The sequence below is a fragment of the Stenella coeruleoalba genome (assembly GCF_951394435.1).
Source record: "Stenella coeruleoalba genome assembly, chromosome: 2".
In the NCBI taxonomy this organism is placed as follows: domain Eukaryota; kingdom Metazoa; phylum Chordata; class Mammalia; order Artiodactyla; family Delphinidae; genus Stenella; species Stenella coeruleoalba.
The window spans coordinates 180,012,502-180,038,613 of record NC_137147.1 but is presented as its reverse complement, the minus strand read 5'-3'; the positions used below and the strand labels follow the sequence as shown (position 1 = coordinate 180,038,613).

The 26,112-nt window shown below is 39.2% G+C and overlaps 1 protein-coding gene and 1 long non-coding RNA gene across 2 annotated transcripts in view; one reads left to right on the top strand and one right to left on the bottom strand.

Moving 5' to 3' along the window:
* The window catches only part of ZNF438 (zinc finger protein 438), a 170,932-nt gene that overhangs the window by 43,134 nt on the left and 101,686 nt on the right, over positions 1–26,112 (bottom strand). The gene's annotated exons all lie outside the window — the stretch shown is intronic.
* On the top strand, positions 1,017–25,753 carry LOC307183146. The gene is made up of 3 exons (XR_013827384.1): positions 1,017–1,119; positions 1,321–1,561; positions 24,921–25,753. It is a non-coding gene; the product is annotated as an uncharacterized lncRNA (long non-coding RNA).

The following is a 26,112-nucleotide window of genomic DNA, read 5'->3' as shown; positions in this document are numbered from 1 at the left end:
GACACTGCCGTACTGTCATTCAAGGAAGCTGTACTGACTTACCCAACGACGTATGAGACTCCTTGCAAAACACTACTTGCTGAATTTGCCCAGGGTTAGTTCAACCAACTAATCCAAAAGCTTCAGAGTCCAGCTTGCCTAGATATTTTTCTCAACTCTAGTTGAACAGACAAACCTTGCTCTCTGTTGAAATACACAAACCCTGACAATAAAGTGAAAACAAGTTTCACCTCTCAAGGATCTGGAAAGTGATTGCTTACGGGAAGTCCCTGACAGACTAGAAAAGGGAAAAATAGCCAGTGCTGCCCCAAGTCACCCAAAGGAAGCGGGTGTGCGGGTCAGGGAGTGCGGCCTGCGAGTTGGTGTCAGCGCATTTTTGTTGTGAAAATGGAAAGACAGTGATTTCCTAATTGAGGCAGACAAGCCAGATAAAGTTATAGGAGGAAAAAAATCCTACGTATTTGAAAAACTGTCCTTTTAAAATTGTTTTTCTTCTCAAGACATCACAGAATGTAACAGGTGTAGTTTAAGAGATAATTTTATAGTGTATAAAGCGTGCTCCTCTGTCTAATATGAAATGGAGTCTTGACCGAGGTGCTACCAGCTGAGGATCTGGTGAACCCAATTAACCCAATTTTTACTTGTCCGTACTAAGTGGTTTATTTTAGATGCACACTACTCACCACATCCTTTAGGGTATGACATGGAAAAACCATAAACAGGCTCTAAAGGTCGTGACATTAATTTTCCTGTCATTCTCATGCTTTAAATAGGCATCAAAAAGCTAAAAATCCTTGTCCTCTGGGAAGGAAGGCAAATCTGAAACTAATTATGGCAGTTATTATTGGAATACTATTAAATTAAACGCTGTGACCCCGGCTAAATTTATTTTGGTACCTTTTGTTAATGAATAAAACTTCTCGAATATGATGACTGCATCCTCTCATACTGCAAAATGATTGGCCAGAGGGCTACCGGAACTACGTAACCACTCAATAACCTGCATTCTCATTCACCTAACGCTGAACTGAAAAGTTAAACAAGCACACATGGACTTTTATTGCAGAAAATTCTGTATCTGCTACAAAGTTTTATTTAAGGAGTAAAATCCTCACGTGGGTACGAGACTGAGCCAAGAGGCTTATCTGTCACGGGCAGTTTTCACTTGTTTTCTGTTGTCTCTTTTGTCAACTTAAGGCTTGCTCATAAAGATTCCTATTTATTTATACCTAAAAGAAAATAAAGGCGGGGGGTGGGGTAGATGTCTCAGTAGCTTCTTTTTTCTGCTTAAGCTTCCAAGACTCAAACTGCTTTCTTTAGGTGTTTGCAGGACAAGATGGTCCAGAGGCAACACTGAAGCTTAAGGATTTCCTGGTAGCTGCCTGACCAACACCTGGGCACCAGGTGGAAGAGGAAGCCACCTGACCTGGTACTTAGGAAGTATTTGCTGTGTGTGTCCACTAGTGACCTGAAATCCGAAATGGTCTCCACAGAGACTCCGTGGGGCTCATTTTAATCCTACAGAGGCTGGAAGAGAGAGGAGGGCTGAAGACACGGAATGGTAAGTTTGGATGGGTGGGAAGGAGAATCCGGCAAGAAGAAGGGCGGGCAACACCCGCGTGGGTTAACGAGCAGGGGAAGGGTGAATGGGCAGCAATCACAAAAGAAAGAAAAAGCAAGTGGGAGGGAAACAGGCACAATGGCAGCATTATTGTAGGAGAAATGGCTTGTGATAAAAAAAAGCACTTAAATTCCAGTTTCTTTAAATATCTTAGAAGATACAGAAAACCAGTTAAGAACCGGCTCTTCCTCTCTCTACTGCAGCCAGAAAGACACCTATAGACTCTGTGCATTGTCGCTGGTCTAAATAGTCAATAACCACTGGCTGGGTGTCAAATGGTTGTGCAACAGTTTATTAACATTTAAGGTGAGCCAAGTGACGTTACATATTTTAAGAACCATCTTCTACTGCTCTAAATTTGAAAGTCAGGCTTCAAATAAAACTTTCAAATTATCTCTATTCGCTTAGAAGTGTTAACGGACCATGAGGCATCACCGCATAGGCAAGATGAGAAACAGAAGAATGCGGAAGGAAACAGAGGAACATTTTGTCTTGCAAGCCTTCCTACAATGGTTCATTGTGCATACACAGGGATTCCAACGAAAGGATATGATTAGCAGTGTTTCCTGATCCTTTGTTTTCATGTGCTTTACCGCGGCCCCCAAATCCATTTCTTTACACTTTATAGATCCACATCTCAAACTGCCTTTTGGGCTTCATATACATTGTCACATTAGCTGATGAAGCGACTTTTTAAGCTAGTGCATGACAGTGCGGCCCAGCAGCCAACAGTTCACTCTGAAGCCGTGTCCAACTACGCCTGTGCAACGGTTTTATGATTATTTAAATATTTCCTTACATTTCCCTCTTATTCTTTTAGAAAAATCAGTGGCGCTCAAAAGATTAAAGGTAAATGTGATTAACAGGACACCAAAAGCATAGGTAACAAGAGTAAAAATAGACAAACTGTATCATATCAAAATTAAAAGTTTCTGTGCATCGAAGAAAACATTCAATAGAGTGAAAGAGCAGCCTATGGCATGGGAGAAGATATGTGCAATCATTTGTCTAAATAAGGGGTTAATATTCAGAATATATAAAGAACTCTACAACTCAACAACAGCAGCAAACCAAATAACCCAATTAAAAAATGGGTGGGGCTTCCCTGGGGGCGCACTGGTTGAGAGTCCGCCTGCCGATGCAGGGGACACAGGTTCGTGCCCCGGTCCAGGAAGATCCCACATGCCGCGGAGCGGCTGGGCCCGTGAGCCATGGCCGCTGAGCCTGCGCATCCGGGGCCTGTGCTCTGCAACGGGAGAGGCCGCAACAGTGAGAGGCCCGCGTACCGCAAAAAAAAAAAAAAAAAAAGGGGTGAAGGAGCTGAATAGACATATGTCCAAAGGAGATACATACAAATGGTCACAAAGCATATGAAGATGTTCAATATTACTTATCATTAGAGAAATGCAAATCAAAACCATCATTAGATATCACCCCACATCCATTAGGATGGCTACTACCAAAAAAAAAAAAAAAAAAAGAAAATTTCAAGTGTCAGCAAAGCTATGGAGAAATTGGAACCTTTCTGTACTGTTGGTGGGAAAGAAAAATGGTACAGTTGCTATAAAAAACAGTATGGTGGTTCCTCAAAAAATTAAAACTAGAAATTACCATACGATTCAGCAATTTCACTGCTGGGTATATATCCAAAAGAAAAGAAAGCAGATATCGAAGAGATATATGCACACCTATGTTCATAGCAACACTATTTACAGTCGCCCAGAGGTAACTCAAGTTATCTATCAACGGATGAATGGATAAACAAAATGTAGTACATGCATACGATGGAATAGTGTTCAGCTTAAAAAAGGAAGGAAACTCTGACACCTGCTACAACATGAACCTGAGGACATGCTAAGTGAAATAAGTCAGACAAAAAAAGACAAACACTCTGTGATTCTACTTATATGAGGTACCTAGAGTAGTCAAATTCATAGAAACAGAAAGTAGAATGGTGATTGCCAAGGGCTGTGGGGAGGGAAAATGGGGACTTGTTGTTTGATGGGTATAGGGCTGCAGTTTTGCAAGATGAAGAAGCTCTAGAGACTGGTTGTACAAAAAGATGGGAAAGATGATAAATTTTGTTATGCTTTTCTTTACAGTTTTAAAAAGGTAAATGTGATTATACTAGTGATAAGAAGCATAGGTCTTATGACCTACATAAATTTAGGCAAAAAAGGCAATCATTCAGGATATTTTAAGTAGGCAAATCTTTAACCTATATTGGAAGCACAGTGGACTTTAGCCAGGCATATATGTCTTCAATTGTGAAGAAAAATAATAAAATTAAAGAATATTTACAAAGATACAATATTTATACTACACATATATCTATGTGAAAAGAAATGATGTATTAAGGAATTGTATGTTTTACTAGTTCTCTGGTGATAGAATCTTCTTATATAGCATTATGCACTTAACTTCTGTGTATGTTATTTTTTTTCTTTTCTTTTTTTTTTGAATTTTTATTGGAGTATAGTTGCTTTACAACGTTGTGTTAGTGTCTACTGTACAGCAAAATGAATCAGCCGTACATATACATACATCCCTTCCCTTTTGGATCTCCCTCCCATTTAGGACACCACAGTGCATTAGGAGTTCCCTGTGCTCTACAGTATGTTCCCGTCAGTTGTCTATTTTATACATAGTATCAATAGTGTATATATGTCAGTCCCAAGCTCCCAATTCATCCCACCCGCCCTTTCCCCACTTGGTATCCGTACGCTTGCTCTCTACCTCTGTGTCTCTATTTCTGCTTGGAAAAGAAGGTCACCTATACCATTTTTCTGAACTCCACATATATGCGTTAATACACGATATTTGTTTTTCTCTTGCTTACTTACTTCACTCTGTATGACACTCTCTAGATCCATCCACGTCTGTACAAATGACCCAATTTCGTTCCTTTTTATGGCTGAGTAGTATTCCATTGTATACATGTACCACTCTTTATCCATTCATCTGCTGACGGACATTTAGGGTGCTTCCATGTCCTGGCTATTGTAAATAGTGCTGCTATGAACATTGGGGTCCTATACATAGAAAATCCTAAAGATGCCACCAGAAAACTACTAGAGCTAATCAATGAATTTAGTAAAGCTGCAGGATACAAAATTAATACATAGAAATCTCTTACATTCCTATACACTAACAACAAAAAAATCAGAAAGAAATTAAGGTAACAATCCCATTTACCATTGCAACAAAAAGAATACAATACCTAGGAATAAACCTACCTAAGGAGGCAAAAGACCTGTATACAGAAAACTATGACACTGATGAAAGAAATCAAAGATGACACAAACAGATGGAGAGATATACCATGTTCTTGGATTGGAAGAATCAATATTGTGAAAATGACTACATTACTCAAAGCAATCTACAGATTCAACGCAAGTCCTATCAAACTACCAATGGCATTTTTCACAGATCTGCGTATATTTTGAGGAACATATTTTACACAGAAGTAAATACTTCCTATAAACAGGAAGTCCCAGCCTAGGGCTCCTCAGGCCATATGCATGTCAACATAGCCACTCTGAAGACTGGATCTGGTTTACTTCTTTTTATTTCTCCAAAACATGTATCACCCCGTATTCTCCGGTGAGTTTATCAGACAGGCAGGGGTTTCTAGACCATCTCTGTTCATGAGGTACTTTAGTATCAGCAGTTGACAAAAGACCCAGTGTTACAGGGCAAGTGCTTCCCTAACCAACAGCTTCTCAGGTCCAGGCTGGCTCAGGCAGAGGTGAGTGCCCCCCACTTCAATCCACTGCCCGCTCCCCCAGCCACCCCCTCCCCTCCCCAGGCTCTGGCACTACCCAAATTAAGCTGAGGGTATGAAGTTAACCCAAGTGGTTCCGGATTAGAATAACCGTAGGCATCTCAGAGACTAGCCATAAATCCCTGGTAGCTTTGAGATGAAAGCAGCAAGGCCGCCCAAGACCTGGGTCTGTAATTCACAACGTTGACAGTGAGACAGCATACGTGGGTGGGTGAGGGCAGGTGGGAGGAGGTGCTCTGGGGCATGTAGGCCTTGTGGGGCTTCTGCTGGGAACATTCAGTTACACTTTAAGGATCTAAAACATTGGCAAAGATTGTACACCTACGGATTATAGCCTCTAAACAATCACATGGCATGAAATTCAAAACTGAAATACAACTAGTGGGAAATCTTTTCTCATTTTGGTATGCAATCTTTTTTTTTTTTTTTCTTTTTTGCGGTACGCGGGCCTCTCACTGCTGTGGCCCCTCCTGTTGCGGGGCACAGGCTCCGGTCGCTCAGGCTCAGCGGCCACGGCTCACGGGCCCAGCCGCTCCGCGGCACGTGGAATCTTCCCGGACGGGGGCACGAACCCGTGTCCCCTGCATCGGCAGGCGGACCCTCAACCACTGCGCCACCAGGGAAGCCCGTTGGTATGCAATCTTAAACGCTGACATTACAAGATCAATTGGTTGCTGCTGGAAATTCACTAAGCATTCAGATTCCCTATAAATGACTGGGCAGGGGGTTAATTTTAGTCTCACCAAGGGAAGGCATATAAAAATAAAGGAAGGATTTCAAAGGATAAGAAACTGCCAGGGTGGCTGCCCCTGGAGAGACCTGGGGTGCACATTCGGGCAGGAGGCTGACTTCCGCTGCACACTCTTTTGTAAACAAACTTTTTGAATATTTTACCTTATGGGTGGACTACTTAAAATAACATTATCAGTGATAAGAACAACAAGAATGAAGTAGATCTGGAGAGGCAGGTGGTCCTCAGTAAACACCGGCAGGGAAAGACATCCAGGAAATAATCTTAAGTGAAGCAAACTGTGGAACAGTGAGTATGCTCTGATGCTGTTTGTCTTAAAAAAAAAAAAAAAGTTGTATTTCCAAGAGAAACATCAAATTGTCAACAGTGGTTACCTTTGGGACTTGGGTTGGTGAAAATTCCCTCTTTTCTTTGTACATTTTTTGGTGTGTGTGTTTATATATACACCCATACACATAAACACAGTGTATGTGTGTATAAAATATATAACCGTCTATTTTTATATTATAAACAAAAACTATTCCAAAAGAGAGAAAAAAAAAAAAAACTAGCTAGAATCCACTTTTTTTTTTTTTTTTTTTTTTTTGCGGTACGCGGGCCTCTCACTGTTGTGGCCTCTCCCGTTGCAGAGTACAGGCGCCGGACGCGCAGGCTCAGCGGCCATGGCTCACAGGTCCAGCCGCTCTGCGGCATGTGGGATCCTCCCGGACCGGGGCACGAACCTGTGTCCCCTGCATCGGCAGGCGGACTCTCAAGCACTGCGCCACCAGGGAAGCCCTAGAATCCACTTTTAAAACATTCCTGTTCAAGAAGGATAAATGGATATTTTGATTTTCAAGTGATAATTAACAAACTAAATGGTAGTCTTTTTTCACTTTGTATTTTCCTCATCCCAAATTTACTGTGATCATTACACTTAGTAATTTTCTGTCAAAAACAAATGCACGAGGTTCATCACTCAACCATCTAATGTCTACCAATAAATAGTAATTAGGAAATTGTGCATAGATCAATAAGAGGGCCATTAGATGTAATTTCTTAAAATTCTTATTTCAATACTTTTGCTAAACTCAAAATAATTTCAGCTTAGTAACAGGCATTTAGCCGAGAACAGATTTTCAAATACAGAAAACTAAAAAATAAAAAACTCCAAAGGAACAATATATCCTCTGACTTCCCCTGATGAGTTTAGGTTTTCTTAGTTTACGAATCCAGTAAACAATTTAATTCTTCTTTCCCAACACTGATGATACTTATGTTAATTTAACATCTATCAACCTGACAAACTCAAAACTCTCCAAGGGCAGGGCCCAGCTCTGTCTTGCTCCCATTAGCCCTGGGGCCTTGCAGGGGAGAAGTCGTTCAAAAGCATTTGATGAATATACTTTGAAAGATGTAAACCTAAACAGAAGGAGTTGCAAGATTTACAGATATTCAAGAGCAAAACATTTCCTAAATAAAGATTATGTAACCAACCAAAACAAAAAAGATCCACATCATAGTTAAAAATAGCATAAGGAGAGAAGAAAAGGTTATTTGCCTAAATGATCTGTGGGACAAAATCAAGGCCCATGCTCTCTAGGCTCAATTGCCAAAAGCCTCCGAGTTGGGCTGTCTTAGAAATATGAGGCTCTGAGTCACGAAGCCAAAGCCTTGAGAAAAACTGCAAGTAACTCCTGAAATGGGATTATAACACTGTACTCTTCAGGTATGTTATCACTGTAAAATCCATCTTATTAGCAGACTGTTTCAGAATTCGATTTCAAGAATCTTTAAAAAAGAATTATGGGATGGCAAATACCCTTAAACACACACACACACACAACTGAACTTTTGTTCTAACAATTCTTGAGAGGAATCCAAATCTTAATACTCTTTACTGAAGAAGTATGTTTTTTGGCATGTCTGCACTTACGCCATCTACTACAGTTGAATTAAGTCTACTCATGAACTTGTATGTCGGGTTCAACAGAATTTTAACCAAGGTGGAAAATTATACTTTTTCTAAATCAAAACAAAACAAAAGTGTTCTGGACACAAGGATAACTGAAGTCATATGCTTTCTTATGCAAGCTTACATCTTTTGTCAAAGCAGGATGGTTCATTCATTCAGTCAATATAACTAATAGAACACGTTTTGTGTAATGGGCCATTTAGCATATATTTTCAGTTTTATGGGCCCTATGGTCTCTGTACAGCTACTCCTTTCTGCTGGTGTAGCATGAAAGCAGCCAGAGACAATATGCATGAATAAACATGGCTGTGTACCAATAAACTTTTTAATTTATGGACAAAGACACTTGAATTTTATGTAATTTTCATGTGTCACAAAATATTATCTTCTTTGGATGTTCCCTCAATGATTTAGAAATGTAAAAACATTCTTAGCTTGCAAGCTGTATAAAAACAGGCCCAATTTGGCCTGTAAGCCATAGTTTGCTAACTCCTGACCTAAACCAACTCTTTAGGAAACCTGGTTTCCACCACTTACTAGCCGTGTAACCTTGTCCTTGCTCCACCAAAAAAGCCCAAACAACAAACAAAATCAACAAAAACGACCACCATAACTGAGTTATAACATCTTAATTTTCAGGTGAGAGTTACTATTTTATCTTTATTTGTTTATTTAATTTATATTTAATTTACTATTTTATTTATTTTATATTTTAGCAATATAACAACAGCGGCAGCAACTAACATTTATTTTGAGCTTACTATCTTCCAAACAGTGTTTTAGCCATTTTAAATGTGTGCTAATTTATTTAATTCTCACCACAGCCTTGGGATGGGTGTTTTATGATCACCCTTTCACATATAAGGAATTAGGCACAGAGAGGTTAAGTAACTTATCTAAGCTCTCACAGCTAGTAAAATGGTGGAGCTGAGGTCTGAAGACAGGTACTAGGTTCTGCTTTTAACCACAACTGCCTCTAACCTCCAAATTTCCCTGTTCTTTTCTTTCTTTTTTTTTTGCTGTATTGGGTCTCCGTTGCTGCACACAGGCTTTCTCTAGTTGCAGTGAGTGGGGGCTACTCTTCGTTGCTGTGTGCGGGCTTCTCACTACGGTGGCTTCTCACTACGGTGGCTTCTCTTGTTGCGGAGCACGGGCTCTAGGCGCGTGGGCTTCAGTAGTCATGGTACACGGGCTCAGCAGTTGTGGCGCACAGACTCCAGAGCGCAGCCTCAGTAGTTGTGGCACACGGGCTTGGTCGCTCTGCGGCATGTGGGATCTTCCCAGACCAGGGCTCGAACCTGTGTCCCCTGCACTGGCAGGCTGATTCTCAACCACTGCGCCACCAAGGAAGCCCTCCCTGTTCTTAAAGTCCCCATTTCTTTTTTTTTTAACGTCTTTATTGGAGTATAATTGCTTTACAATGGTGTGTTAGTTTCTGCTTTATGACAAATTGAGTCAGTTATACATATACATATGTCCCCATATCTCTTCCCTCTTGCGTCTCCCTCCCTCCCACCCTCCCTATCCCACCCCTCTAGGTGGTCACAAAGCACCAAGCTGACCTCCCTGTGCTATGCGGCTGCTTCCCACTAGCTATTTTACGTTTGGTAGTGTATATATGTCCATGCTACTCTCTCACTTTGTCCCAGCTTGCCCTTTCCCCTAACCGTATCCTCAAGTCCATTCTCTAGTAGGTCTGCATTTAAAGTCCCCATTTCAAAGGACAATTCTCAGAAATTAAAATGCACAATGGAATAAGCATGTACAGTTAATGCTTACCAGTAAAGAGCTAATCCTTAGACTGAGCCTTTATTGCTAGTTACAAAAAAGGAAACTTGATTCAAATGGATGCAAGCTTCAGTGTTCTCGAGGAAAAATTATGAACAATAGGCTGACTCCCTCCTGTGTGTGTTGGCCCATGAGAACAAACATTAGTGAAAATGCCCCAGAAGAGGGCTGCAAAAGGCAGGTCACTAAGACTTTCTCTAAATGACTCTTTATTCCCCTAATTTAAATTTGCCTCCTGCTTTGCTGTACACAGTGGCATTTATAGATTTATAAGGTTTGTCTATTACTGGTAGATTAGCAATAAACACTGTAAGCAGAAGGGCCTTCCTTGTAACAGTTACGGTAAAACTTAACCTAAATCACAACCTATTGGCATGATCTATTTTCTTCGTCAGGTCTTTACCCATCTGTTGGTTCTGTATGTTGACGTTCCAAATGCAACTGGATACCCAAATAACTAACTCTTCAAAGGTCATTTGAAAAAAATTTTAGGGTATAAAGTTTATTTCCGTGTAGTCTTAAATTGCCAAAGTGGCTTTTAGAAATTATAATAAACTGTTATTGCTCCAAATAACTGCAGAATAAAAACATCTCTGAAGAGCTTGACATTGTAAGACTTTGGCTGGCCAAGGAAATAAGAATTGCTAAAACTGGACTCATTTCAGTTATTCCTCATTAGAAGGTACTTACTTGCCAGAAAATTATTTCAGAGTCTATTTTCAATACTTACATCAAAATGAGGAAATTTAAACGACAGATGATCTCTACAGCAAGGCCAAGTACATTATAAGACCCTGAAGACGCAGGCTAGGCCAAAAGAGGCTCCAAGACCAAAAGAGCCCAAGACCGAAATGCATCTGGCAGATACTAAAAAATGTATCTGGTTTTCTCAAAAAAGTTTTTAACTTTCCCCAAATATTTGCTATTAGCAAATTGCATAGCTCTACATAATGTGTGACTGCCTTGGTAAGAAAGAACTAGTTCTCAAAAAAAAAAAACAACAAACATTCATGTTGCTTGAAGTTGTCCACACAAAGTGTGACTGAGGAAAACCTTTGGCTCAGAAACGACCCTCTGACCTACTCACTTTCAAAAGCCCAGCGTCCAGGAGCCACGCCTTACACGCCCTCCCTCACTTCCCGTCTCTAGGCCTTCACCGGATCGTGTCAATTTTATCTCTTAAAAAGCCCTCAGATACGTCCATTTCTTCTCAGTTCCACTGCCAATTACCTGGCTCCAGGTGTGCTCTACCATCCCCTGAGAGACCACTGAATACCCTTCTACCTGCTTCCACGCCTGCTCCTGCAACCGACACGGCCACAGTGATGCTCTCGTAACACAGAGCGTGCCGTGCGGTCCAGAATCAAAGCCACTACAAGCCATAATGCGCCCACGAGGCTCTGCACTGTCCGGCCTCGGTCCGCTTCTGTGTCTCCTCCTGCACCCCTCACCCCCACTCTCTCTGCCCAGCCACACTGGCCTTCCTCCAACCCCCAGAACATACCGTGGCTCTGTCGTCCAGACTGTCTACATGCTGGTCCCCCTCCCTGTGACGCCTCTTTTCTTTGCGATAACCTGAGTCCGTCCTTCAGATCTCAAGGCAGCATCACTTCCTTAGGAGGACCGTCTCTTGACCTCGTCTGGCTGAGATACCCCTGTTAATAGTGAACAGGTACCTTTTTCCCTCAGGTCACTGACCACAATTGTAATTATACTTAGATCATGTCTAGTACCCCGGACCGGGGGTACTACCCCCAACAGACTAGCAGCTCTAGAAGGCAGGGTTCACACCCTTTGTGTTCATATGCTACCCAAAGCATCTGGGGCACAATAACAGAATGCCCAGGAGGGGCTCAGTTCAGATTTATTTATTTATATTTGTGATACAATTCACATGCCATAAAATTCACCCTTTCAAAGTGTACATTTCAGTGGTTTTTGGTATATTCACAAAGTTGTACAACTCTCATCACCATCTAATACCAAAATGTCCCATCACTCTACCCCACTGCCTGTCCCCGGAAATCACTGATTTACTTTCTGTCTCCATGGATTTGCTTAGTCTGGAAATTTCATATAAATAAAACCATTTAACATGTGGCCTTTAAAAGAAAGAAGCAGGGGGGCTTCCCTGGTGGCGCAGTGGTTGAGAGTCCACCTGCCGATGCAGGGGACGTGGGTTCGTGCCCCGGTCCGGGAAGATCCCACATGCCGCGGAGCGGCTGGGCCCATGAGCCATGGTCGCTGAGCCTGCGCGTCCGGAGCCTGTGCTCCGCAACGGGAGAGGCCACAGCAGTGCGAGGCCCGAGTACCGCAAAAAAAAAAAAAAAAAAAAAGAAGCAGGCATTTATAGCTGTAAGTTTCCCTCTAATTTCTTTAGCTGCATCCTGTAAATTTTGGCATGCTGTATTTAAGTTACTTTATATCAAGGTATTTCCTAATTTCTCTTGTGATTTCTTCTTTAACCCACTGGCTATTTAGGAGTATGCTGTTTAACTTTCACATAATTGTGAATTTCCCAAATTTCCTTCTGCTACTTATTTCTAATTGCATTCTACTGTGGTCAGAGAACATACTTTGTATGTTTTCGATCCTTTTTACATTTATTGAGGCTTGTTTCATGGCCTAACGGCAAGTCTGTCAAGGAGATGGAGCCGTGTGCACTGGAAGGAGTGTGTGCTCGGCCTGTGTTGAGTGCAGTGCTCTATGCATGGCACTTAGGTCTAGCTGGTTTACCTTTGTAAGTGTTCACCATTCCACTTAGTATCACCCTAATGGTAAGAGGTACACACGGTGAAGTCTTTACTTCGGATTTGCCCTTAAACACATTTATTCTGAAGAACTCTAAGGAGAGCAGAGTAGGAAATAAATGTAGCTGTTCTACCTTTCCTGATTAATATCACATCTATCTCATGGCCATGGTGTAAAAGAAAAGATTTTAAAAACCCTGCAAATAAAAAAATCAGTACAAGTGCAGTGAGATGTGAAATGCTACTTTAAACCACTAAGACTGAAAGTTAGTTGCCCAAGCACTTTCTGAGAGAAAGACCATCTTTTGCCTGATATAGCAAAACTAAACTTCTCAATACAGGAACTTCGTTTATGAACTATACTCTGGAAGTAGCATCCATTGCAGACTTTTCAAAAGTAGGCCTCATGAGGCAAATACGGAAATTATGATACAGCAGTGTGCAAACATTTTCTAATCAAATCTTTGCATTATTCTTATATAAGGTTTGCAGTTATTTCTCTCAAAATGTGTAGAAGATAAAATTTGCTGATTTTCTTCAACATACTCAGGAAACATAATTGGATTTTCAAACTTGAGAGAAAAATGCAAAACAATATCACTTGTATGGCATGAAGGTTACATCTACATTTACTGGAAAAAAAAGACACAGTATTTAGGATCTTAAGCAAAATCCATAAAAATATTTACCTTATTCTACTGTATAATATAAAAGCTTACCACTTTAGTAAAGTACTAAGATTTCTCAATGCATATGTATGTGAACATGACCTAAACAATGGCTACTGAATTATATGAAGTTACAGATCCAAAGACATGGTTAAGTTTTGGTTCTGGTTATCACATAATCAACACTCAGTAACTCACACAAAGTAGCCATGAGCTGCTTCTAACTCACTGACATCTTTACGTGGGCAACAGGAAAATTCGACTCCAAAAATACAACACAAGTTTCTAACTGACTAAACTGCAGAGTTCCTGGCTCTGGGCTGAGATTTTATATTTCCAGAAAAACAGAACTCAAACACCTGAAATGATAAATCTCAGAAAATTACTTTTTACTCTAATTTGCTTTTCCTGGTCCTACTCACTCTCCTTCATTTTCACCCTGAACACCTACATTTAGAGCCTTGTCCTCTCATTGAAAGTAATAAAAGCATTTTACTTCTTAATACTGCATGGCGAATCATTTTCAGACATTTAAGTTTCAAGGTAGTGTTAGTAACAGAAGGGTGTTTTCCATCCCCAAGTAATGACATTAACTGTACGATCTAACTACGTGTCAGAAAGTTAAGTATCGTAAAGGCATTTTAGAAGGAGCTGTGGCTTATGCAGTCATGGTAACCACCATGAAACACTGGCCTGAATCTAAAAATGCATTTGTCATGCTGGTACGTCATGCCTTCTTCCAATTTTGATAACCATGTCCAAATATATCCACACAACTATGGTACACATAGATGGCAGTGATAATGACAGGGATGCAAAGAGATTTCTGCAACTGTCTTCATGACCAGAATTAGGGGTAATCGCAGGTACACTTATTCTTATTCACAGTGTGCCTGGCTAGAGCTTCTTTCACATTGGTTCCTGAGGCTCCCAAGCTCAACTGAGCACTTCTGGAGAAGTGAGGTCCTGGAGGTCTCTGCATCCTCCCCAGGCCTGGATGCAGAAAGACTTAAGAGCACAGTTACCACATGTGAAAGTGGGGAAGAAGATTCAGCTGAGGCTATTCCTTCTTCATACCCTCTTTTCTCTTAGCTGTCATGAACCAGAAGCCCCTGGTTTTTTCCTGCTGCCTTTCCGGCCATCCTTGGCCATTAAGTCTTGGAGCTCCTCAAGGTAAACATTGGGTCTCCCTTTATAGTCTCTCCCTAGGAGATCTCATCCACATCTACAGCTTTATTTATCACATTAACAAACACAGGCACAAGGGTAAGGAGAGTTACTTGTATAATAATAGGCTGTATGAAAAGAGCTAGTGGGGTTACATGAAAAGTAGATCTTGAAATGCACATGAACTATAGGCTACATGAAGGAAAAAAAAACTAAACAGTAAATCTGCTGGAATCAAAACAAGGACCTGTCTTGCATGGTATCAGCTACTGTCTTTTCTCCAAACTTGCCAATTTTTATTAGAATGAGTTATTGTTAGAAAATAGCATTATTTTTCCTGCTGGAAATGTGTGTACAGCTGGCAAAGCATCTGCTCTTAGTACTTTAAGACACAGACAAGTCCAATCGAAATGACTGAAAGGATACTAAAAACTTACCTGGAATTTTAATTTTAATTTTAATTTTAATTTTAATTTTAATTTTAATAGGTTAATAGTAACATATTTTTTTAATTTTAATTTTAATTTTAATTTTAATTTTAATAGGTTAATAGTAACATATCTTAAACCACTTTTAAACTGATATTTTAATTATCTCATATTTTATGTGTGTGTACAGATGAAGACTAAAAATCAAAATAGATTTTGATGGAATGCCACTCAATGATGAAAAGGAACAAACTACTGATACACACAAGAATATGGATGAATCTGAAGGGAATTACGCTAAATGAAAAAGTCAACACTAAAGATTATACACTCTAGGATTCCACTTATATAACATTATTGAAATGACAAAATTATAGAAACAGAGGACAGATCAGTGGTTGCCAGGGGTCAGGGCTGGCAAGTGGGGGAGGTAGGTGAGTGTAGTTATAAAATGGCAACTTGAGAAATCCTTGTGATGGAACTTCTCTGTATCTTGATTACAGTAGACACAAGAAGCTATACCTGTGATAACAAGTGCACAGGAACTAAATACATACATCCACAGATGAGTTCAAGTAAAACTTGGAAAATCTGAATAGGATCTGCATTGTATCCATGTTAGTATCCTGGAAGTTACATTTGGGGGAAACTATGTAAAGGGTACACGGGTTATTTCTTTTAACTGCATGTGAACTTACAATTATCCCCAATTTACAATTTAATAACAACAAAAAAAACAGCTTTAAGGTGCTTACAGCACACTCGCAAAGATAGTTTAGATTATCCATCCCTGACTACAGAATTCTAATTTTTTAAAGCAGTTTTCCTCCAGTTCATCCACATTCCATGCTGTTGATGTCAGCCCATGAAGAAAGGCAGATTTAGGTCGACAAAAGGAGAAATGTCTTGAGGTTATAAAGAACACAATAAAAACGTATTAATATTTTAAAAAGTAGATCTTGAAATGCACTTGAAAGTTTGAGATCATAATGACATAAATAAGCATTTATGACCTAAGAAAAACTGCCTCCTTTGGTACTTTGAAGTATTATAAAAAATCACACGGAATTAAATTACAAAGCTAACACACTTGTTTACGCAGCTGGTCTTTTTTAAAATTGAGGAACTTTAAACCTACAATTCTAATAGGCTTATTGGTGACACCCCAATCCTTTGAAAAATAAATGAAATATCATAAATCATCTGACAGTTCTTAAGCTTAGATTTTTATCATCACTCAGACACTTTAACAATAAAAAGCAGTATGAAAGGATAGGATCTTGTTTATGTGACCTATAAAGTATAAGACAGAAAATAAATCATACTATTAAATGTCATTTAGAACTCTAACTTCAATACTTAGGATTGAATTGGCATAATATTCTTGGTAATTCCTATGAGAATTCATACAAGTAGGGTAGCTTTCCTTACAAAATATTTCAGAACTCTGGCATTTCCTGTGATAAATGAAGCAATAAAGCTTTGGAATTGCAATTGGGTATATTTAAGCACTTCATATAGGCAACAGGACTGCCATCTTGCTGGATATCTAGCACTATGAATTTATTATTTGACATTCAAAGGAATGTTTGAATACTTATAAAAAGTCAAGGATTGGGGTAAGCCCTTTTCATTTTAAGCTACGAATTTAGGACCGCATTATAGCTACAGAGTTCAATCTTTATTTTCTGGCGAGTTCATTTAATGAAAATTACTCACAAATTTTGCAGGAGATGTTAAAATGAAAAATCCATAAATACCTTGAAACTGCTTAAGATTCAACAGAAGAGCAGTAAGATTTAAGTGTTAGCCACAGCATCCTGAGAATTTTTATCATAGTTAAGTTTCAAGAAGATAAATTATGGGAGACATTCTCCATGACCCGACTGTAAGATAACTTTAATGGCTGGTCAATGACCAGTCCAAGTGACATCCCAATTCTTAAAAGTGTGCCTTCAGACGTCCCCTGGACTAGCATTAGGGGACTGAGGTCAAAGTTGGGCCTATGTAAGACTGTAACCATCTTCGATTTCAGTCGTTTTTCAAATTCATTTTAGGATACAGCTACGGAAAGCTTAGTCTCCAAATAAAGGCTTAACCAATGTCACATCCCTATCAGGGTGTGTACAGGCATTTAATAAACATTTGAATAAATGACTGAATTAATGATATCAGAAAGCCAACTTCTTATATGCTGCATATCATATTGTTGCTAATAAAGAATTCTTAAAGATTAAATTTAAAATGTACATTATCTTTCATGAAATTATTACTAAATATTGAATATATACCAAACAATATTTTTGCATATGTGTAAGTTATAATGAAAAATAACAACATGAACACCTGTCTTCCTACTGTGGAGATTAGGGAATAGAACATTACCAGTCACTCCAAAGTCGTCTTTGTGGTCTTTCCCATTCCAATTCCACTCCTTCTTGCCATGCCTTCTCCCCAAACACCTTGAATTTTTTCCCTCACCTTCCTTTATAGTGTTAGCATATGTATCCCTAATCAAATCAAGAATCAAATCTTAAATTCTGTAAGATCTGGGATGGAATTATATTGGTTGGAATCATATTGGAAGCATTCTTATACATTCCTAAGGTTCACCTGTAGTGGTATGTTTCAACACGGCACAATTTATGCCTTCTCTTGTTGATGGCTATCTGAGTTCTTTCTGGTTTTCTGGAACATTGTCATATGCGTTTCTCCACGTATGTTTGCAAGAGCTTCTATCTCTCGGAGTGGAACTGCTGGGTTGGTATATGCACAAGTTGTTAGATAATGACAGAGTTTTTCAAGGTCGATCCAACTGACACCACCACTAGTGAGGGTCAGAGGGGTCAGGGTGCCCCACTGCATTGCCAGTCTGCTGGATATAAAATAGTACCTCCTTGAGATATTTTTTTAAGCTTTTTTTTTCCTCTTTTGGAGTGAAATTTACATACAATGACACGCACAAATCTTAAGTGGACCATCCCATGAGTTTTAAACAAATGCATATACCTTGTAACCCACACCAGAAGCACACCTCAGAAAAGGTGCCTTTGTGATCCTCCCCAGCCATCCGTTGCTCCTCCCCTAGAGGCGACCACGCTTCCGATTCTTTTCTCTCACAGACAAACCTTGCTTGTTCTAAAACTTCACAGAAATGGAGAATCGCACGATGTATTCTTTTGGATGAGGCTTCTCTCAGTTAGTATGATGGGATTCAGCCACGCTGTTGCTGGTGTCAGTGCTGTTTCTTTCTCTCAGAGTAGTACTCTATTTTATGAACACACCAGTCTGTTTATCCGTTCTCTTGCTGAGACACCTGGGCTGCTTCTAGTTTTTGGCTATTATGAATGAAGTCACATATCCATATGCTATGTTCTTCTTGTCTACGTCTTATTTTGTGGATTTATATTTTCATTTTTCTTGGGTAGATACCTAGGAGTAGAATTGCTGGGTCACCAGGTAAGTGTCTGTTTAGCTTTATAGGAAACTTCCAGATCTTTTTCCCGAGAGGTTGCACCGTTTAAGCCTCTCACACAACACGTAAGAGTTCCGGGCGCTCTACATCCTTAACATCTGCTGCTACCGAGCTGTTTAACTGCAGCCATTCTGGTGGGTGTCTCACTATCGTTTTAACTTGCATTTCCCTAGCGACTAATGATGCTGAACACCGGCTTACTGGCCATTCAAACACCTTCTGTGGCGGAGTGTTGTTGTTCTAAAGTGTCTTTTCAAATCATTTGTCCCCTATCCCCGCTTTGTGTTTTTGTTATGGAGTTGTATAAATTCATCATCTATGTAGCCCTTCGACAAATACAGGTTTTGTGAGTATTTTTTCCCAGTCGGTGGCTCATCTTTTTGTTTTCTTAATGGTGTCTTTTGATGACCACAAGTTTGTTTTTTTAAATTCTGATAAAATCTAAGTTATATATTTTTTTCTTATGGTTATTGCTTTCTACATTTAAATCTTTGCCTACCTCCAAATCATGAAGATATTCTCTGATGTGGTTTTCTAAAAGCCTTAATGGTTCTAGCTTTTACATTTAAGTAACATGGTCCATCTCAAATTAATCTTTGTGCACGGTGCAAGGTAGGAGTTGAGATTTCTTTTTTTCCATATGGATATCCAGTTATTCCAGCACCACTTACTGAAAACCTTTCCTCTCCCCACTTGGTTGCTTTGGGTCTCGGTTGGAAATCCAACGACCATATAACTGTGGGTCTCTTCCGGCCTCTCTATTCAGTTGCGTCCATCGGCTTGTTGATCTTTACGGCAGCACCACACTACCTTGGTTACTGTGGTTTAGGGTTAGGTTATGAAGTCAACTCCCCCAGCTATGATTTGGAGATTGTTCTGGATAGTCTCAGTCTTTTACATTTCCATATAACTTTTAGAGTCAGCTTGCCAATTAAAAAAAAAAAAAAGCCTGTGGGATTATGATAGGGATTAAGTTGAATCTATAGGTCAATCTGGGGAGAACTGTCATCTAATTGAGTCTTCCAATCCACGAACATGCCATCCTTCTTCATTTATTCAAGTCTGCTTTAATTTTTCTCAATAATGTTTTATTGTTTCCAATGTAGAAATTTTTGCATGACTCTTGTTAATTTTATTCTTAGATGTTGTACTTTTATTCAAAATGGGAAATAGGCATATTATTGATAATCTCAATTCAAAATAGGGCTGCTCCATCATACACACTCTTCTTGGAAATACTAAATACATCAAAATTCTGAGCAATTTTGTTTAATAAACAAACGAATAAACATAGTATGTTCTGAATAGTAAGCAAGACAAGAATTTCTAAAAATGGGACAAGGACTCCACAACTTGACAGTAAAATAAAGGAATGGATATAATCCAAGAGCATACATGCTGGAAATGGGATCAGGAAGTTTCTTTAATCCACTCACGTTAAGCACATTCTGTGATGGGGCAAGAAGGGGGTTAAATATATGACCACTTCTATCTGAAGCTGCATTGATCTTTTAAGGATGGGACTCTTGGTACCTCACTGTTCCAAAGCCAACTCTTTTTTGACTTCAGGCCCACATAGTCATAACCAAGGGTTTCAAGAAGAGTAGAGCAAGAAGTATTTAGCTTCGACTTCTGAGCAGACATAACACAAGCCCTTTGTCCTCTGCTAAAGACAGGCCTGTATCCCAAAGCTCGTAGGTTTCCCATGTGGCCTCCTTTCTACTGCAACTTGTTTCACTCCTTTCACCTCACTGTTGTCCTCTTCCTCATTCTCTGCTTCTTCCAGGTATCACTAATTTCATTTTCCATCTTCACTGTCTGATTTTTCAGACGTCTGTATTTATCAGGATCTGGGAGTGAATGGATCAAATCCTTCATCACACACCACACCCAGCCTTAAAAGGCATCATCCCCCCTTCATCTTTGGCCTCTGCTTGCCTCTTGCTGGCTTCTCTTTTGGTTTCACTTTTTAGAAGTCTTTTCTCCACATGCTTTGCCTTAACTTTCTTCCCATGCTCTTCTTGATCAAATGTACCCTCTTCCGGAAGCCTATCTTCTGCTTTATCAGGGCTGATACTACCATGATCGTCTTCCTTAGTATCCTTCACAGTGGATTCCTACATTGGCGGCCACTGGTGAACCAACTTCTCTTCATCAGTCGTGTTATTTTCTTATTCACTTAAAGTGTTTCATTACTTTTTTTGTTTCTGCGATTTCCTCATCAGTACGAGGAGCAGACTGAGTCTGAGGCCCTTTTGGTTTGACCATCTTCGCTTCCATGTTTCCCCTCATCTGCCTCCCTTCCTCTCCCTCCTCTTCTTTATTAACACCACTGGCCAGCTTGTACTCTTCCTCTCCTGCTTCTGGCCTTTTTCTACCTTACTTAATGATGGACATCTTCTCACTGCAATAAGCTCTAAATTCCTCCACTTAGTCATGGGTGAGGGATAGAGCCTTAAGCTGTTTAACAACTCTTTGGTCAGCTGTTTCTACACTTTCTGAAGGAATCTTATCCAAGGAGCTGCTTATAGTAAGAACAAGAAATATAGCCTATTTGGGTAAACGTAACTTGTTCAAATCAAATACTCTTTCATCCTTCATCAGATATACTTACATATGTAAGAAACAAAATACCGGCTTCCCTGGTGGCGCAGTGGTTGAGAGTCCGCCTGCCGATGCAGGGGACGTGGGTTCGTGCCCCGGTCCGGGAAGATCCCACATGCCGCGGAGCGGCTGGGCCCGTGAGCCATGGCCGCTGAGCCTGCGCGTCCGGAGCCTGTGCTCCGCAACGGGAGAGGCCACAACAGTGAGAGGCCCGTGTACCGCGCAAAAAAAAAAAAAAAAAAAAAAAAAAAAGAAACAAACAAAATACCTTTGACCTCTTTCTTTTCATTGTTGATCTTGGGCTAAAGATGACTCCAGTTTTTGTTTTTGTTTTCTAGATGTCCATACATTTTTCTGGATTGATTTTTATTTCTTTCATAAGCACTTTCTACTCAAGAAGTTGCTGTACTATCCTTTCTTTCTTCTGACTCTGTGAATATGAGTTGGTATCCTCTGGGCAATCAAACTGAAGAACTCAGTTCGTGGCCTGAATATCCAACACCCTGGCTATAGTATCAGTAGCAAAGAGCACAGTTCACTCTCTTGCAGATAAACTTATTACAGACTTGCATTTTTCTCATCTGCTGTTGTCAACAACAGAAGTCAAGAATAGAAATACCAGAGTACAGGCAGTAGGAAACTTGGTATAGGGACCGAACCTCTCGACAACTGGAAAAAATATAATACTTCTCAAAAAGGAATATAGGATACTTATTTCTTACTTCAGCTCACAACCTATGTAGTTTTATTCCAAAGGGACAGGGATGTTATATTTTACTTTTCTCACCAACTCTAACATATTCAGAGATTTTCAAACTCAAGCACACAAGGTACAAGGTCTTTTACAGATCTGAGTTGTTTTGCCTAGAAAAAAGCAAAGTCAATGTTATTTAGAAAGATGTTTTCTTTCTTTCTTTCTTTCTTTTTTATGACAGCATTCGTAGTGTCAGCACAGGTCCACGCCCAAGATTCTACTCTACCTCATCATGAACTAACCTTTGGAGACGGGTGTCATGAACACTTATTGTTTCATCCTTGTGTTCAACAGTCAAACCTGTATGCAAACAAGTATAATATATTTATGTGGTTGATCTTCTCAAACACCCTGTCTCAGGTCTTTCCATCGATGATGAGATTGCTGAATTAGGATTCTTTCCTAATTCTCAGAAAAGGCCTGAGAAATAGATAAGTTCTCTCGTAGAAAGTATTATCAGGACCCAGAGTCTGTCTGTCAAAGTCTATTAAGAATGATAAAAAGCTTCCAGTACTGGGATAAGGAAAATCAAAGTCTTGCCAGATCCTGTTCTGGCAGCTCCAAGTACATCTTTACCCTGCAAAGCCAGGATTAAAAAAATCTGTTCTCTATTATTGCCTCCATAAAGGCCCAAAGGAATCATTTTTGAAAATTCTTTAAGTTCAAAACTATTTGCTGGTTGACTTATACTTGAAGGATTGTTTAAACAGATATAAAAAGCTCTAAGTTACCTATTCTTTTCTTCAAAATCTTTAAAGTATATTCCATTTTCCTGCATCGACTGAAATCTGAGGCCAACATAATTTCCCCCCTTACAAAAAAAACTCAACCTATGTGCCTGGTTCCCCAAAGGAATTGTTCTTTACCTCTGAGGTCCGGCACTTTTACTAGGCACAGACACACAGTACGCCCCTTTAATATGCAGAGTCTAGTTGTCTTTTATTTCAGAAAAGCTTAATCTCTAAATATTGGATTTACTTCATTAGTTTGGGTGTCTTGTTGTATCTACAATTATATATATACGATGGACCTGTTCTGCCTGTCTTCTGTATCAGCGGTCTACAAATTGAGGTACATTTAGAGCTATATGAAGACTAAGAGATACGTCGGCACAGATCGTTTAAAGGCAATCAAATTCCAGATCCTCAACCTCCGTCCTTCCTATTACTGACCTCTTCCGGAATGTACCTGAGGCCAAGGTACCACGCCAGCCTCTTCTCATTCCCTCTTCCCCTCCTTCACAGTCACTCTTTTCCCACTTTACAAAAGAAACGCATAGCACTCACAAATCCCGGCTAGTGCATTGCCTTGGCACACAAAAACCCTCCAGGAAGCCAAACCTGTAAATCCTCCTTTAATCAAAGCACTACAGTAAGGATTTGTTCACTCCCCATCATACATACAACATACCTATTTTATTAAGAAATGGAGTATGTGGGCCCATGTTAGTAAATTACAAAATCAGATACAGAGTAGAATGAAGCAGTAATGAGAGTGTTTTTACTTAAGGACCTTACCTTCCAAAACCGTTACTATTGTAAAAGGTACAACTCAACTCTGGGAGACGTTAGGGAGCGCAAAGCAAAGAAATCTTGAAGGCAGCAGCATCACTGTATCCAGGCAACACGTGGCAAGGCTCTGTGCCTTATCTATTTGTCTGTGTTAGAATTAGAATTCAGCTGTGTGATGGTTGTCATGGAAACGTACATTAACATATTTATTTGAGCTGAAAAATCAAGTCGGATTTTTACTGACAGAAGGAAGTCTGACTTGGAAGATAAGTTTAAAGTTGATGACTAAGCTTTGTCAATTAGATTAAACGGCAACCATTTTCCCTCAATTCAGTGACGTACATTATAGCTGCAAGGTTTTGATAAAAATACGTTTCAAACATATGTTAAGACAAAATATTCCTCTAAAAACTCATTGTGTGTTGGTAAGTATATATTAAAATTAATAATGTTTCTAAATAACACTTTCTAAGCATATTGGGTTAAACAAGGTGCCTCTAAGTAAAAGAGTAATAAATATAACACTTATTTGATAAATCTTAGTTAAGCCTTTTTAATAAACTTTCCCAAACTGAGAAAGTCATAATAAATCCCTTTCAAAGTCAGATGGTTTCCAATTCTCTGCTTTCCACAAATGATTGAGTAATTGAGTTGCTGGTAGACAGATCGTTAAACTAATTTATAGATCGCTTTTTGATTTCTGGCACATAACTCAGAAGGATGAGGAAAGGTAGCAACTGATGCAGTTCTGGCATACTGTAAACACTGCTATTTTAAACCCAAAGGCGTTACATCATCTTTTAAATGTCTGTCTGACTTGGCTCCCTTCTCGCATCTCTAATCCCTATGACCTCACTCTTCTTCTGTATCATCTCTTTTCCCTTCCACGCCTTCCAATTTTGTTTTCATTCCTTTGGTAGCTTTGTTTTTTTCCTTCAACTGTTCTTTCCTGGGTTCTGCTGCTAATTTTATAATTAAGCCTAATTATAATTATTAATTTATAACTGATAATTTCACCATTTTGCCTGTGATATGACACAGAATCCAACAGTATGCTCTTTCATATGAACAATCTCTTGCCCCAACTTGATACACTGAAAAACCCACCCGTCCTTTCCCCCAGTGGTTTACAATACCAGTTTTGTTATAAATCTAGGTTCCATATATAGATGGATCTGTTTCTGAATTCTCTATTCTTTCCATTGGCCAATTTGTATATCTTTATATCATACACTGGCTTAATTATTATAATTTTACATTAAGTCACAATATAGGTAGGAAAGACACTTTGTCTTCACTTTGTAATTCTTGGACCACTCCTCTACCATGTTAAGTTCAGAATTATAATGTTAAGCATCACCAAAATAACAACATTAAAGATGAGTAATACTACTACTAGTAGTAGTAATGTTAAAACCCCCGAAATTTGTTAGGAATTTGATTCTAGGTGCATTGAGAGAATTACTATCTTTGCAACATTAAGTTTTCCAATCCATTAATACTGTGTTTCTCTCCATTTAACTGGACTGTAGCTAATGTCTTTCGATAAAAGTTTATAACTTTCTCAATAAAGGCTATAGACATTATTTGTTAGATTTATTCAAATGCTACTTACATTGTGCCTCTACTGTAAATTGTATATTTTTTAAATTGCATTTTCTACAGTAACTCCACTGTGGAGAAACCTGGCGACACCACGTGATGAAGGTTAACATCGCCAGTGATGTCATGTTGATTGGATGAGACATAACCATGAGAAAACATCAGACAAACCCAAACTGAGGTCCATTCTACAAAGGATCTGACCATTACTCTTCAAAGCGTCAGGTCCCAGAAAGAAAAGATCAAGAAATTGCTACAAATTGGAGTAGACTAAAGAGATAACAGCTACCTGGGTTTGACCCTGAAACAGAAAAAGGACATCAGTAGAAACACTGGGAAAATCTGAATAAAGCCACAGTTCAGTTAATATTATTGTATCAATGTTAATTTCTTAGTTTGAGAAGATATACCACGGCTATGTAGGATGCTAATTATTTCAAAATAAAATGTTTTTAAAAAATTACATCCTCTGTTTTGTTTCTGTTTTTGCTGGTCCATAGAAATGCAATTGGCTTTTCCACAAAAACTTTGTGTCCAAAAACCTTGCTCAACTCTCTAGTTAATGCTAAGAATTTAGCTGCAGAGTGCTGGAAAATTTCTACATAGACATTTATATCATTTGCCAACAGTGGCAGTTTTTTTCTTCCTTTCCATTCCTACACTTTTTTATTTTTATTTTTTTTAGGGTTTTCTCCTCTATTTTACTCTGCCGGCTAGGATCTCTGATACAATATTGATTAGAAATGGTGATATCATGGATCCTTATCTTTTAAAAGTTAAGTTATATCTGCTAATAGCCAGAGATAATTTTAATTTCATCAGAATAGTCTAAGGAAACTAAATTGCTTTTGCCTTGAACATTTCTATCATAGAGATAGCAATACCCTTTTAAAACTTTTTCCAATGCTAAAACGTTTATTTGAAAAGCATAAAAGAATACACAACACAGAGAAAAAGAAGTAACATGAAGACAGAAAAGAAAAGCAATATGGTATTATGTTATTAAAAGAAAATAAAAGCTGTGACATTAACCTTGTGGACAACTAACATCTATGTTATTAAAAGAGAATAAAAGCTGTGACATTAACCTTGTAGACAACTAACATCTTCCAAACTTTGCTTTCCCGCCTCATGGTGTGGAGCTGTCACTGAGAAGTAGTGTCAAGCCAGAGTCCACATTTCCAAACCCTCCTCCCTTGCACCAGAGGTGGTCTCGTGCATAGCTGTCCCCACAAGAATGGGGCTGAATGTCAGA